The sequence below is a fragment of the Hemitrygon akajei genome, chromosome 12 (assembly GCF_048418815.1).
Source record: "Hemitrygon akajei chromosome 12, sHemAka1.3, whole genome shotgun sequence".
Classification (NCBI taxonomy): domain Eukaryota; kingdom Metazoa; phylum Chordata; class Chondrichthyes; order Myliobatiformes; family Dasyatidae; genus Hemitrygon; species Hemitrygon akajei.
In genome coordinates this window covers 69000914-69014564 of record NC_133135.1, presented here as the reverse complement: position 1 = coordinate 69014564, position 13651 = coordinate 69000914, and the positions used below count along the sequence as shown (strand labels likewise).

At 41.4% G+C, this 13651-nt stretch overlaps 1 protein-coding gene across 11 annotated transcripts in view; it reads left to right on the top strand.

The window, feature by feature from the left end:
• Positions 1 to 13651, top strand: part of LOC140737177 (UDP-N-acetylglucosamine transporter-like) — a 65736-nt gene that overhangs the window by 6204 nt on the left and 45881 nt on the right. The window contains exons 1-2 of one of the 11 annotated variants that reach the window (XM_073063409.1): positions 8152 to 8186; positions 10630 to 10739. The exons of 2 other annotated variants lie outside the window; for them this stretch is intronic. The gene's annotated coding sequence lies outside the window, so the exon portion shown is untranslated. Of the gene's footprint in view, positions 1 to 8049; positions 8187 to 8214; positions 8504 to 8602; positions 8812 to 10629; positions 10740 to 13651 lie in introns of those variants that run through there. 8 more of the 11 variants (XM_073063406.1, XM_073063407.1, XM_073063408.1 and 5 more) reach the window with 8 other exon arrangements.

Genomic DNA, 13651 nt, shown 5'->3' with positions numbered 1-13651 from the left:
TTAGGCTATGGTAGAGGACTAGAATATAAAAGCAAGGATGTAATCTTGAAACTTTATAAAGCATTGGTAAAGCCTCAGTTGGAGTATTTTGAATAGTTTTGAGTCCTTGTTTTAGAAAGGATGTGCTGAAACTGGAGAGGGTTTAAAGGAGATTCACGAAAATGGTTCCAGGATTGAATGGTTTGTCTTAGAAGGGCTTTTGATGGCTCTAGGCCTATATTCACTAGAATTCAGTAGAATGAGGGGTGACCGCATTGAAGCCTAGCGAAAGGCTTTGATAGAGTGGATGTGGAGAAGATTTTTTTCCTGTGGTGGGAGAGTCTAAGATCAGAGGACACAGCCTCAGAATAGAGGGGCATCCTTTTAGAATGGAGCTGAGGAAGCATTTCTTTAGTCAGAGAGCAGTGACTCTGTGGAATTCTTTGCCACAGGCGTCTGTGAAGGCTGAGTCTTTATGTATATTTAAGGCAGAGGTTGATAGATTCTTGATTAGCCAGGGCATGAAGGGATATGGGGAGAAGGCAGGAGATGGGGGCTGAGAGGGAAATTGAATCAGCTGTGTTGAAATGACAGAGCAAACTCGATGGGCCAAATGGCCTAATCCTGTACCTATATCTTATGGTCTTAAAACAACCAGGTTGAAGTAAAAGACAGACTCGATGGGCCAAATGGCCTAATCCTGTACCTATATCTTATGGTCTTAAAACAACCAGGTTGAAGTAAAAGATCAACAGTTTCACTGCAGGGCAGGGAAATCTTGGTACAGGTCATTGTGTACAGTTAGCAGAAATGTCCGTAAATTCTCCTTTTAGCCATAAGTTTGAAAATGCATAAACATCACTCTATGGTAACCCCATCCTTCCACATTATTGTAATAAATTACACCAAAAGCACAACTCTGATTAAAGAAGTCCTCTCCAGTTTTAATGGATGCACCACAGGAAGCATCCTATCCAGACGTTTTTCAGCTTGGTATGGATACTGCTCTGCCCATGATCACAAGAAACCATAAATTTGTTGACACAGCTCGGCTCAACACCCGATGAAAGCCAGCCTCTTCTGCATGGACTCCGCCAATACTTGATGCTGCTTCAGTAAAGCAGTTAATCTAATCAAAAAAAACGCGTGCCCTCCCTGAGCGCAGAAGATACAAAAGCCTGAACACACGTATTATAAGGCTCAAGCCCAGCTTCTATCCTGTTGTACAGTAAGGTAAACCCTTGACCATGTTATCTACCTCTTCATGGCCTTGCACCTCATTGTCTACCTGCACTGCACTTTCTCTGTAACTGCAATACTTTGTTCTGCATTCTGGTGTTGATTTTCCCCTTGTACTATCTTGATGTAATGAAATTTGGTATGGATGGCATGCAAAAGTTTTTCACTGTATGTTGATACATGTGGCAATAATAAACCCAGTTACTCATTTATTACTGAAAATGGAGAGAAAGGAGCTACTTAAGGCAATGAACACATCAGCCCTTTGATTTACTATTGTGTGAACTTGTTGGCATGCAGGGGTGCCCATAGTTTGGCCATTCTTAACCTAGCTTGTAGTGGATGTCAGGTATTGTGTTGCAAAGTGAAGGGGAGGGGTACTTTGGCAGCTCATATAAAGAATGGTATATTTGTACTGTACTGAGTCCAAGTATGAGCCAAGATTTTGTGCTCTAATTTCTGTATTTCAACTTTAATCCCACATTTATTTCATTTACAACTCCCACCAGTAAGCCATGGTTAATATTTTTGTAAAGAGCTTTTTTTTGTTCTTTGTGTCTCCTGCTTTGTTTACAGAGCCCATACTTGTCACCAGAACTTGTGATCAAAATACCATACTTGAGCTGATTTGCCTCAGCATCTTAACAAATAAGTGACATAAAAATTATTACTGGAATGCATTAATGTGGAAGAGGAAAACAGTTAATATTTCAAATCAATGAAATTTTGTTTGAACTGCAACATAATCTCCCCTTCTATGCAAAAGATTGATTCTCGTAGATACATCATGTATTGGATCATCATGCGTGTCTCGTGATGAAAGTCTATACATTGGTATTGACTTTCACAACTGTAATCTACAATGTTCCTGTTAACTCAATGTTTTACCTGACCGAAGTAATTGGCAAGGGTGCGTATGTGTTTGAGATGGAGAGCTGCACTACCTTGCACGGGATTGAAAAGGCCATAAGCCATTGGAAGAACGAGTAATATGGAGCAAACTCCATCCTGCCGAAGTTCCAAATTCTGGCATTTGGGAACCTTTGTCATGAATTCACATCCAAATCTTCCCGTGCAGAGTGGGAAAACATGCCAACAGGCCTTAGACATAATAACTGTGACCATCTGTAAGAACATAAACTATCCTTGGGTCTCCATGTTGCAAGTGACAGCAAATTAACAAGAGCATCCTCTTCAGCTGCTTCCTCACAGTGCCCAAAGAGCTGCTTGTCAAATTGTAGTGTGAATTTTGTATCTAGTTACAATAGAAGTGGTCTTCACAGCAGATCAATGCTGAGAAAAATGTAGCTTGCACCATTAACTGCTTATATACACTTAGAGGTCACTTTATTAAATACATCTGCTCGTTAATGCAAATAAGTAATAGGCCAAACATGTGGTAGCAACTCGATGCGTAGAAAGCATGCAGACATAGTCAAGAGATCCTATTGTTCAAACTGGGGAAGAAAGTGACTGACTGTGAAATGATTGTTCATACCAGACATGGTAGTTTGAGTATCTTAGAAACTGCCAATCTCTAGGAATTACTCACGCAACAATTACTAGAGCTTACAGAGAATGGTACAAAAAAAACAAAATGCATCCAGTGAGCAGCAATTCTGTGGGTGAAAATGCTTTGCTAATGAGAGAGGAGGTTCAGAGGGGATCGGCCAGACTGGTTCAAGCTGACAGGAAGGTGCCCATAACTAACAAAAACAGCTTTAAAATGGTGTGCAGAAGAGTATCTCTGATTGCACAACATGTCAAACCTTGAAGTGGGTTGGTTACAGCAGCAGAAGACTGCTCTGGGTTTCACTCCTGAATGTAATAAAGTGGACACTGAGTGTATGTATTTTCTTTATTTTGTTTAAACTCCCAAAAGATTGTCTGTCAATTGATAAAGACTGGAGTCAAATCTGACAAGGATAATGTGTGCAAAAATTTGTCTCCATCTGAAGTCTGCTACTCAGTGGTATCCAAACCACTATTCTACCTAATGGTTTACATTAAACTTGATAGCAATGCAGAATGATGTTAAGCAAGGTTAATTGCTTAATGCTTTTCAGCTTACTGCACAATTGCACCTCACATCTAGCAAACTTTCTACTGGAGTGAATTAAGCCAGAGCACAAACTGCTCTACCTCCATCCCAGAATGAGTCATTTCAATTTCCGTCACTGATCTGCAATATGGAGAAGAACTGTATGGGTACATGATGTGGTTGTCTATGCATTGAAGTGTATGAAAGACTGGGTCTTGCCTTAAATATCTACAAAAAGAGTCCCATACCATTTGACCTCTTTCATACACCTGCCACAATCGAGGCTGATTTTTAATGATGGAATTTGCTATTTCTTTTGGTATGGAGGTAAAGTCTTTGGCTGTCTCAAACTCCTTATCAAGGTCATAGTCTACCAGGCAGCAGTGGCCTCTCTATGCTGCTGAGAACAGTTTTCTCCCCATCAGCTGTCACAATAAACAACCACTATATAGCAAAAATAATAAAAGCAGTAAATACTAGAAACGCTCAGCAGCTCAGGCTGTAGCTGTGGCTTGATTTGCTTGTATTCCCAGCAGATGCAGTTTTTTAATGTGCAGAGTTATAAAATAGTCAGCTCTGATGGGTAGACCCTGTTGTTCACAGGCTGACATCAAAGGTTCTCAAAACCAAATCACTACCCAAATCTCTTTCACAGCAAGAGATTAATTGCCAGTATATGGGTGTGGGGGCAACTTCTACATCCAATTCTTTGTTTTGTTACTTAAGCCCATCACCCTTACTGCAGCATAGGCTGCCAACAGTAGCTCGCCAAAACCCCCTGTCCTAGCCAATCTTTTAAGTTGTCTCAATAGGTACATTTAATGTCAGAGAAATGTATACAATATACATCCTGAAATTCTTTTTCTTCACAGACATCCACAAATACAGAGGAGTGCCTCAAAGAATGAATGATAAATGTTAGAACCCCAAATCCCACCCCCCCCAGCCTCCCCTTCCATGCACAAGCAGCAGCAAGGCAGCGAACCCCCCCACCAGCAAAAAAAGCATCGGTGCCCCCCACCGAGCACTCAAGCATACAGCAAAGCATCAATAAAGACACAGACTTGCAGTACCTCAAAGACTACTCACTCACCCAGTAATTTGACATACCACAGGCTTTCTCTCTCCCAAATAAGGGAAAAAGAGGTGTCCCCATCTCACAGCAAGAGGGGAGACATAACAAACAACTCACTGATTTATGATGTTAAAAGTCTTGCATTTCTTTTTCCAAGCTCTGTGCCCAGAGAGTCGGCCCCAAAAAGGCTCGGATCTCTGGACACACAGCCCACGGCAGCTAACCTGCTGCTCCCGATGTTCCGTGTTCTCCCGCAACACAACTGTCAGGGGCACCCATCTCTAGAGCCACAAAAATCCAGCACCCTGAAGCGCACTAGTCTTCCAGGCCGTGTCCTTGGTGTAGCCCATCTTGGTGTATCCTCTTCCTCCTAGGGATGAGATCCTTGGACCTCCAGTTGCCATTTCTATAGCACTTTCTATGGAATAGGGTTGCTAGTACCAGGCCCATTTCTCCTTTCACAGCCAGGCTTAGGACCATTCATGGTGGAGGAGCCTTCCAATTGAGGCTGTTTTCAAAGATAACATTTCTGAGAAATTGTATAAGGAAGTTGCAAGATAAGAACTGGATTGTTAGTTTGTTTGGATTGTACTATAGACCCCCCCCCCCATGGGAAACAAAGGAGCTAATGTGCTGAAAGTTGCAATGATACAGTTGTCATAGTAGGAGATTTTAACTTTCCTAACATGAACTGGGATTGCCATATGGCTAAAGAACCTAGATGGGATGGGATCTCTCAATCAGGGAAAGGGAAAAGCTTGACCTAGTCCTGGGAAATCTGGTAAAGTAAGTGACTAAAATGAAAAACTCTTTGGGACCACCAATCAAAATTCTGTCAGCGTTTAATTAGTTATGGAAAGGGACAGATCTGGTCCACAAGTTAACATTCTAAACTGGAGCAAAGTAAATGTTGACGGTATTAGACAGGAACTTGCAAAAAGTTGATTGGATTAGGTTGTTGCAGGAAAATGGATGTGTGGCAAGTGATAAAGTTTTTTAAAGTGAAATTTCAGGGCTTCAAGATCTGCATGATCCTGTTTGAGTGGAGGGCAGGGTTGGCAGGAGTAGGCATCCTGAGATGATGAGGGAGATTGTTCTTGTCAGGATAAAGAGTTAGGCATAGGTCAAGCACGGGGAGATGGTATTAAGTGAATCCTTGGAGTAATATAGGAGATGCAGAATTATGAAGAAGGATATCTGAAGGTAAAAAGGAGGCATGAGATAGCTTTGGCAGAGAAGATTGTGGAGACATTAGATATATAAAAAGGTAAAAAAATTATAGAGAGAATAGAGCTCCTCAAAGATATCTTTGTGTGGAGCTGCAGGAGATGGCTTAGGTCCTTGATAAATATTTTTCCTGCATTTTTACCATGCAGAAAGACCTGAAGACTTTGGTTAGCTCTTGAGTTAGTTAATGGGAATGTCTTGGGGTAGTTTACAGTGTAACAGAAGAGGTGCTGGACATCATAAAGTATCTGGCGGTAGATCATTCTCAAGGGACTGATCAAGTATATCCAAGAATGCTGGAACTCAATGGTAATGGGTGAAGTGCTGGAAGTCCAGAGGGTGGCTAGCATTGTGTCTTTAACAAGGGCAACAACGAAAAGCCTGGGAACTATAGACAGGTTAGCCTAATCTATGATGGGTAAATTACTCATGAGAATTGTGGAGGATAAGATCTACAAGCATTTGGAAAGACGGTGATTGAATAGGGGTAGTCAGTACAGTGTGGTGTATGGAAGGTGATTTCTCATGAATGTGAGGTTTTTTTTTTGAAGAAGTAGCTGAAAAGACCAATACAGGGCAGTGTGGTAGTTATGGTCTATGTTGGACTTGAATAAGCCTGTAAGGTTCCAGATGGTTGGCTTCTATGGGATGTTAGATTGCATGAGATTTAGGGAGAGCTAACTAACTACACACAGAATTGACTTGATAGAAGGAAGCAGAGGTGAAAAGTTGCTTTTTTGACTGGAGGCCTTTGATTAGAGGCATTCCTAGGGGTTGATGTTACACCCATTGCTATCAATGATTTGGATGGCACTCTGCAAGGTACGGTTAGTAAGCTGGCAAATGACACTAAATAGTGGCATTGTTGTAGGAGTACAGGGAGATTGTGAATAGCCAGGTAAGTGGCCTAAGCAATGGCAAATAGTTTCATTGAGATAAGTGCACAATATTGCATTTGGGGAGATAATTCAGGGTAGAATATTCATAGTGAACGGTAGGGCCACAGGGATTATTGTTGAACAAAGGGAACAAGGAGTATGAGTACATGGTACCCTGCAAGTGATGTCACAGGTAGACAGGGTGGTGAAGAAGGGTTTGGCTCAGAAGATCATTGAGTACAGTATAAACGTTGGGATGTTATGTGCAGTTGTACAAGATGTTGGTAAGGCTGCATTTGGAATATTTTCTGTTTTTTATTATCTGGGTAAAGCAACAATGCCATTAAGATGGAAAGAGCAGAGGATATTTACGAGGATGTTGCTGAGAATTGAGGAATGGAGTTATGAAGAGTTTGAGGGGATTGGGACTTTTTTCATTGGAGCATAGGAAAACAATTTTATAGAGGTTGTATAAAATCAGAGAGACATAGCTAAGTTAGATGTGCACTGATTTCACCCCCCCCCCCCCCACCGCCCCCATTCAGGTCTGTAGATTCAAGAACTATGGGCATAGGTTTAAAGTGAAAAGGAAAAGATTTAATAGGAATTTGAGAGTTTTTTTAAACCATCAGTATATGGAATGAGCTGTCAGAGAAAGTGATTGAGGCAAGTAATTTTACATTTTTAAAAAGTACTTGGATGGTGTTATAATTTGTAACTCTAAAACATAAAAAAAAACAAATTGAAAGGAAAACAAGGAAGCCGGAGGTTAACTGTATACACTGGTTTTTACTTTAAGTGAGATGCACATGTATGATGTATGCAATTCAATTATTTTTACATGTGAATATTTTTACATAATGAATATTTAAATGAACCCGTATACTTAGTCAAACAATATATTTACAGTATTACTCAAATACCATTGAAATATTAAATACACAACAGACGGGTGCAGGGATAAGGAAAGGATTAAAGAAAACATTGTCCAAACGTGGACAAATGAGACCAGTCAAGATGAGAAACTTCGTCCACTTGGTCCACTAACCCCAGATATATGCCACTGACTAACCACCAATGGCTTGTATCTGCTTAAAAATGAAGATAGGCACTGTCAGTAAACATGACTCCGGTTAAAAGGCTAGAAGGAACGCCCAGGGGGTAGGCGTGGACTGAAGCAGGTATAAACAGAAGGTTGGGGGGGGGGGCTTGTTTCAATTGTGTCAACAATTCTCTACAGTTTCTCACTATCAATGGCAGTGTTGATGCCATATCAAGCAATAATGCATCCAAATAGGTTGTTTCTCTGTAGTCCATTCTTAAAAACTGATGAGGGTCGACACGGACATGCCACATGCCATTTAGCCCCCTGAGGAAGTAAGACATTTGTGAGCTGGCTGTAGCATGTTTGTGGTTGGTGATCTGGGAACTTAAAAGCTCCCAGGTTATACATTGGCTGCATCAGGCACACTGAAGTGGTCAGCCTCTACCCAATGGATGGCATAAAACAATTTCATCTTTGGCTACGTCTGGCGGATATCCCGTACCGTTAAAAAGCTGCACGCCTTGGACGTTATATTTTTCTAAAAGTTGCTGTATATTGTCCACGGGAAAAAGATACTACATTCGTATGTTACTGAAAATCTGCACAAAGTTGGTGATTCTCAAGGTGCGGGTGTTCTCGCGAGAATCGGAGCAAGTATCGCTGCACGGGAACCGCGGCCATTGCTGAGAAAGGGGTTTGCAGGTAAGTGGGGCGAGGGGGGCCGTGACGTTTCCGTAGATCCGCAGACATTGACAGGGATGCTGCCAAGGGACACCGGGGTAATCTGCGGCCACAAATGGAAATCCTCTTTGGACGCAGAGAACTACAACCCCCATCGTACATTGCGGCAGAAGTGCCCTTCGTTGAGGCGGGTCTTCGCCTTGCAAACCGAGCGGAGGTGTGAGTTCAGCGGCCGGACCTGGTCTCCTTGCACGTAAAGTACTAGTGTCGACTGTTATCCTGTCTGTCTCAGTGATGTTGACTGAACACGCAGATAGTTAACATACTGCTGAGCCAAAGTAAATTTGCGTAATATATTATCAGGGAAGCGGGTCCCACGCTCAACCAGTCCACATTGAGGTTTCTGGGTTTTTTCGAATTGTTTAAAGCCTATCTCTATATATAGCGTAACCGTCTCTTTTCCGCGACAACTTAACTGCCTCTAGTAGGGAATTCTTCTGAATTCTGTTTCCTGAGCACTTGTATTTGTGTCCTTGGGTTATATGCTGTTCCTCACAAGAGGAAATGCTCTCTGCATGCACATGAGGTCACCCATCAGCCTTTCCTCGAGAAAGAAAAAAACTTTATGTTTGTCTTATCCGGTCATGTATGTATTTATATTTTTGGTTTAATTCTTGTAAACCTTTTCTCTAATCTTCGTCCGTGTCTCTTGCATTCAAGTAACCCCTTTTATTTTCTCAAGACATCACGAAGTGCTTTACGGTCAATGGTGAACTTTTCCGTGTCGTATAGTAAACTAGTCAGCCTCAGTTGTGCAATACAAGTATTAATAGAAAATAGATCAAAGATGTTTTGGTATTACTTGAGGGATAACTTGACTAAAACACCTGGGATAATCCCCTTGCCTTCGCTGGTAGTTCCAATTAATCATTTGTTCCCTTATAAAATTGCAAATACGGATTTCATTTTAAATGCCCTCCTGAATCTCTGGCGGTGTGTCATTCTCTATGCAGCGGACTAGAGTTTCTCCACAAATTTTTGACATCTGATTTCTGGAGTTTGAACTCGTACTCTTTGGATATGGGTTATAGATGTGATATGATCTGAGCCAAAGATTACAAAATAGATTTTGGCACGGTGAAGGTCAGATCATAACCTGAACCGAGCAGAAGCACAGGGAGAACAAAAAAAGAGGATGCAATGTGGAGTGAAAACAATATAACAAGAGTGGATCAATAGTCAGATTATAACCTGTAGAATAAGAGTAATTCGTGTGGTTCAGAAAATGTGATTTTCTTTTAGGTGTCTATTTTGAGAATGTGATGAATTTGACGAGTTAAGCAAGGACATTATTAAGTAATGTTAGATAGATAGATAGATAGATACTTTATTCATCCCCATGGGGAAATTCAACATTTTTTTCCAATGTCCCATACACTTGTTGTAGCAAAAACTCATTACATACAATACTTAACTCAGTAATAATATGATATGCATCTAAATCACTAACTCAAAAAGCATTAATAATAGCTTTAAAAAAAGTTCTTAAGTCCTGGCAGTTGAATTGTAAAGCCTAATGGCATTGGGGAGTATTGACCTCTTCATCCTGTCTGAGGAGCATTGCATCGACAGTAACCTGTCGCTGAAATTGCTTCTCTGTCTCTGGATGGTGCTATGTAGAGGATGTTCAGGGTTTTCCATAATTGACCGTAGCCTACTCAGCGCCCTTCGCTCAGCTACCGATGTTAAACTCTCCAGTACTTTGCCCACGACAGAGCCCGCCTTCCTTATCAGCTTATTAAGACGTGAGGCGTCCTTCTTCTTAATGCTTCCTCCCCAACACGCCACCACAAAGAAGAGGGCGCTCTCAACAACTGACCTATAGAACATCTTCAGCATCTCACTGCAGACATTGAATGACGCCAACCTTCTAAGGAAGTACAGTCGACTCTGTGCCTTCCTGCACAAGGCATCTGTGTTGGCAGTCCAGTCTAGCTTCTCGTCCAACTGTACTCCCAGATACTTGTAGGTCTTAACCTGCTCCTCACATTCTCCATTAATGATCACTGGCTCCATATGAGGCCTAGATCTCCTAAAGTCCACCACCATCTCCTTGGTCTTGGTGACATTGAGACGCAGGTAGTTTGAGTTGCACCATATCACAAAGTCCTGTATCAGTTTCCTATACTCCTCCTCCTGTCCATTCCTGACACACCCCACTATGGCCGTGTCATCAGCGAACTTCTGCACATGGCAGGACTCCGAGTTATATTGGAGTTCCTTATCCTTTTTGAATATCACCTTGTATGTTTGCCATTTCTGCATATTAAAAGCTGACGTCAAATTGTGATGCAGTGAAGATCAAATGTAAAAACATAAGTAGTAGTAGTAATCTTGCTGTCCAATTTTGTGCCTGGTGAAAGGCCATTAACCTCGTGTTCTTGGTGTCATTTTACATGTGCAGTTTTATCCAAGATAACTGGAATTCACCTCGCTGTAATTGATGAGCAAGCCACCTTTAAAAGTTTTCGACAGAAAATTGTTGGGCAATGGTCACCTCTATCTATGTCCTTGGTAGGTCGTATTAATGTTGTTAAAATGTATGTTCTCCCCAAATTCTTATACTTATTTCAATCTATCCCAATTTTTATTCCTAAATCTTTTTTTGATTCCTTAGACTCTATTATTTTGTCATATCTGTGGAAGAATAAGCGCGCTAAGATTAATAAAATCCATCTCCAAAAATCTAAAAAAGAGGGTGGCATGGCTTTACCTAACTTTTGTTTATATTATTGGGCAGCTAATATACGCTGTGCTACCTTTTGGTCTTTCTTCCACGGCCAACCCGAGTGCCCTAATTGGGTGGCAATGGAGTTGAGCTCCACTAAAGAATTATCTATCTCTGCACTTCTTGGCTCTGCACTCCCTAGTAGTCTGTCCAGATTAATAGCTAATCCTCTTGTTAGACACACTTTGCGTATATGGGCTCAGTTTAGGAAATGCTATGGTTTCCATGGTTTTTCCGTTTCCAGCCCTGTCGCACATAATCACCTTTTTTTACCTACTACGTACGATTCAGCATTCCATGTTTGGTATAGGAAGGGCATTAGACATTTTGAAGATCTTTTCATTGATAATCGCTTTGCTTCTTTTCAGCAGCTCTCTGTTAAATTCAATCTGCCCAATGCTCATTTTTTTAGGTATCTCCAAATTAGACACTTTATTGCTCCTTTAATTCCTAACTTTCCTGAAATGCCTGCGAAAAATGCTATGGACTTATTTCTTTCCATTAATCCACTAGGTAAAGGTTTAATATCAATTATTCGAGATAAATTAGCAGCCTTACGACGGGCCCCTGTGGATAAAATTAAAATGGCCTGGGAGCGGGATTTAAATACCTCCTTATCCGATGAGAGCTGGGACTTGATTCTTAAATCAGTTAACTCAACCTCTCTTTGTGCTCGCCATTGCCTTTTACAGTTTAAGATTGTTCATAGAGCCCATATGTCTAAATCTAAACTATCTCGATTCTACCCTTAACATTAGTCCACTCTGTGATAAATGCAAGAGGGGTGTGGCCTCTCTCATCCATATGTACTGGTTCTGTCCTAGCTTGGAGAAATTTTGGAAAGATGTCTTCACTACGTTATCGTGTATTCTGAATCAGCACCTAGAACCAAACCCCTTAATTGCTTTGTTTGGTTTCTGGGGCGAGACAGATTTACGTCTGAGTCTGACCAAATGCCTAATATTATCCTTTGTCTCTCTCCTGGCTAGACGCTTGATCCTCCTTAGATGGAGAGATGTTGCCCCGCTCACTCATGCTCAATGGCTTAACGACATCATGGCCTGCTTGGACCTCGAAAAAATTCATTATTCAGTTCTTAATTCGGATCTAAAGTTCCATAAGGTCTGGGGACCTTTTATCGAGTACTTTCATAACCTTCCTCTTGACTAGGGTTTTTTTTTACTTTTCGGTCCCTTGCTTTCAGCTCCCTTTTTTTCCTGGTAGTAGGCATTATTATCCTCTGTTGCTAAATGTATTCACAGTCTGGGAGTTTGATTGTCCTGATTTATACTCTCTATATTGTGTTGTGGTTGGTCTGGAGTTGTTTTTTTTTGTGTTGTGGGGCTTGGGGAGGATACTAAGTTTACTTGTCTTCAATTTAGGTGCTTTTTTGTCAAATTCTCTTCCTTTGTAGCATATTGTCATTGTATGCTTAATTTTGCACTGTATTAATGTTCCTCATTGGGATTTGGGGTTTTTAATTTGTAAAATGTATAGAAAAACTAATTAAAAAAATATTTTTTGTAAAAAAAAAAAGAGAAAATTGTTGGGAACTTGCTTTCAATTACCACAGTGTGCTGCATCCATTTAATGGGATTCCTTCTTTGTGTAACATTAAATTTTCAGATTGAGTGTGCTCGCCAATGTATCAATACAAGTCCTTTGACAATGGTTCTTTTTAATCAAATTTTTTAAGATTTGTATTTACATAATGCCTCTACAATCACGATTAAGTTGTTTGCATGCACACCAGACAACACCTTCGATAGGGTGGCCAAACCGGGTGAGAGCAGCCATCGGGGTTTTTTTAACCCTCGATGACTTCGGATTTGTTTACCCAAAGCAGATGAAGACTGGATTCAGCAAACTGTGGAGGAAACTATCAGCTTGTTCAACAGGCAGGAAGGGGTTTCCCAGCATGCGTTGTAGAGTGCTAAGAGAACAGCAAGACATGTACATCACCCTGGTAATCGACAGCATCCTGACCTATCTCCAGTCATCTTGACTCTCGTCTTGCCAATGGATCCAGATAGACTGGGATGAGAGAGTGAAGTTGACAACCTGCACAACTCTCTGACTTTAATCAGACTCGTGTGCATGTCATGACATCCAAATCTAAGTCCTGTGGTCATGGGCGAGCAATGAAGCAGCAGGTGAGGATACACTGGAAGCTGTAGATGCGAACATCAGTGGGTTGTTTATCGTTCCCCGGAATTGCAGTGGAACTTAGCAGCCACCTGAGTGACTGAACAGCCCTTTTCAGGACCACATTGCTCACCTCTGCAGTACGAAGAACTATGGCAGGTGGGGATCCACTTCAGTTGAAATCAAGAAATTGATCAACAGTGACACCACTCAGAATCAACACATGGAACATGCGAACCTTAATAGACAACACCAAGTCTGACAGACCAGAGGGAAGAACTACTTGGTGGCAAGAGGACTGCAGAGGTACACGATTGACGTAACAGCTCTCTCCAAGACCTGCCTGGCCAATGAGGGAAAAACTGACAAAAGTGGGTGGCGGCTACACATTCTTCTGGAGTGGATGCAGCAGCATCGATCATTGTGAAGCAGGACTCGGATTTGCTATCAAGAGTGACCTTGTCCAAAAGCTTACCAGTCTGCCAAAAGGATTCAATGATCATCTAATGACTATGCAGCCACCCTGGGGAACAAACGCAATGTCGGGCTGATC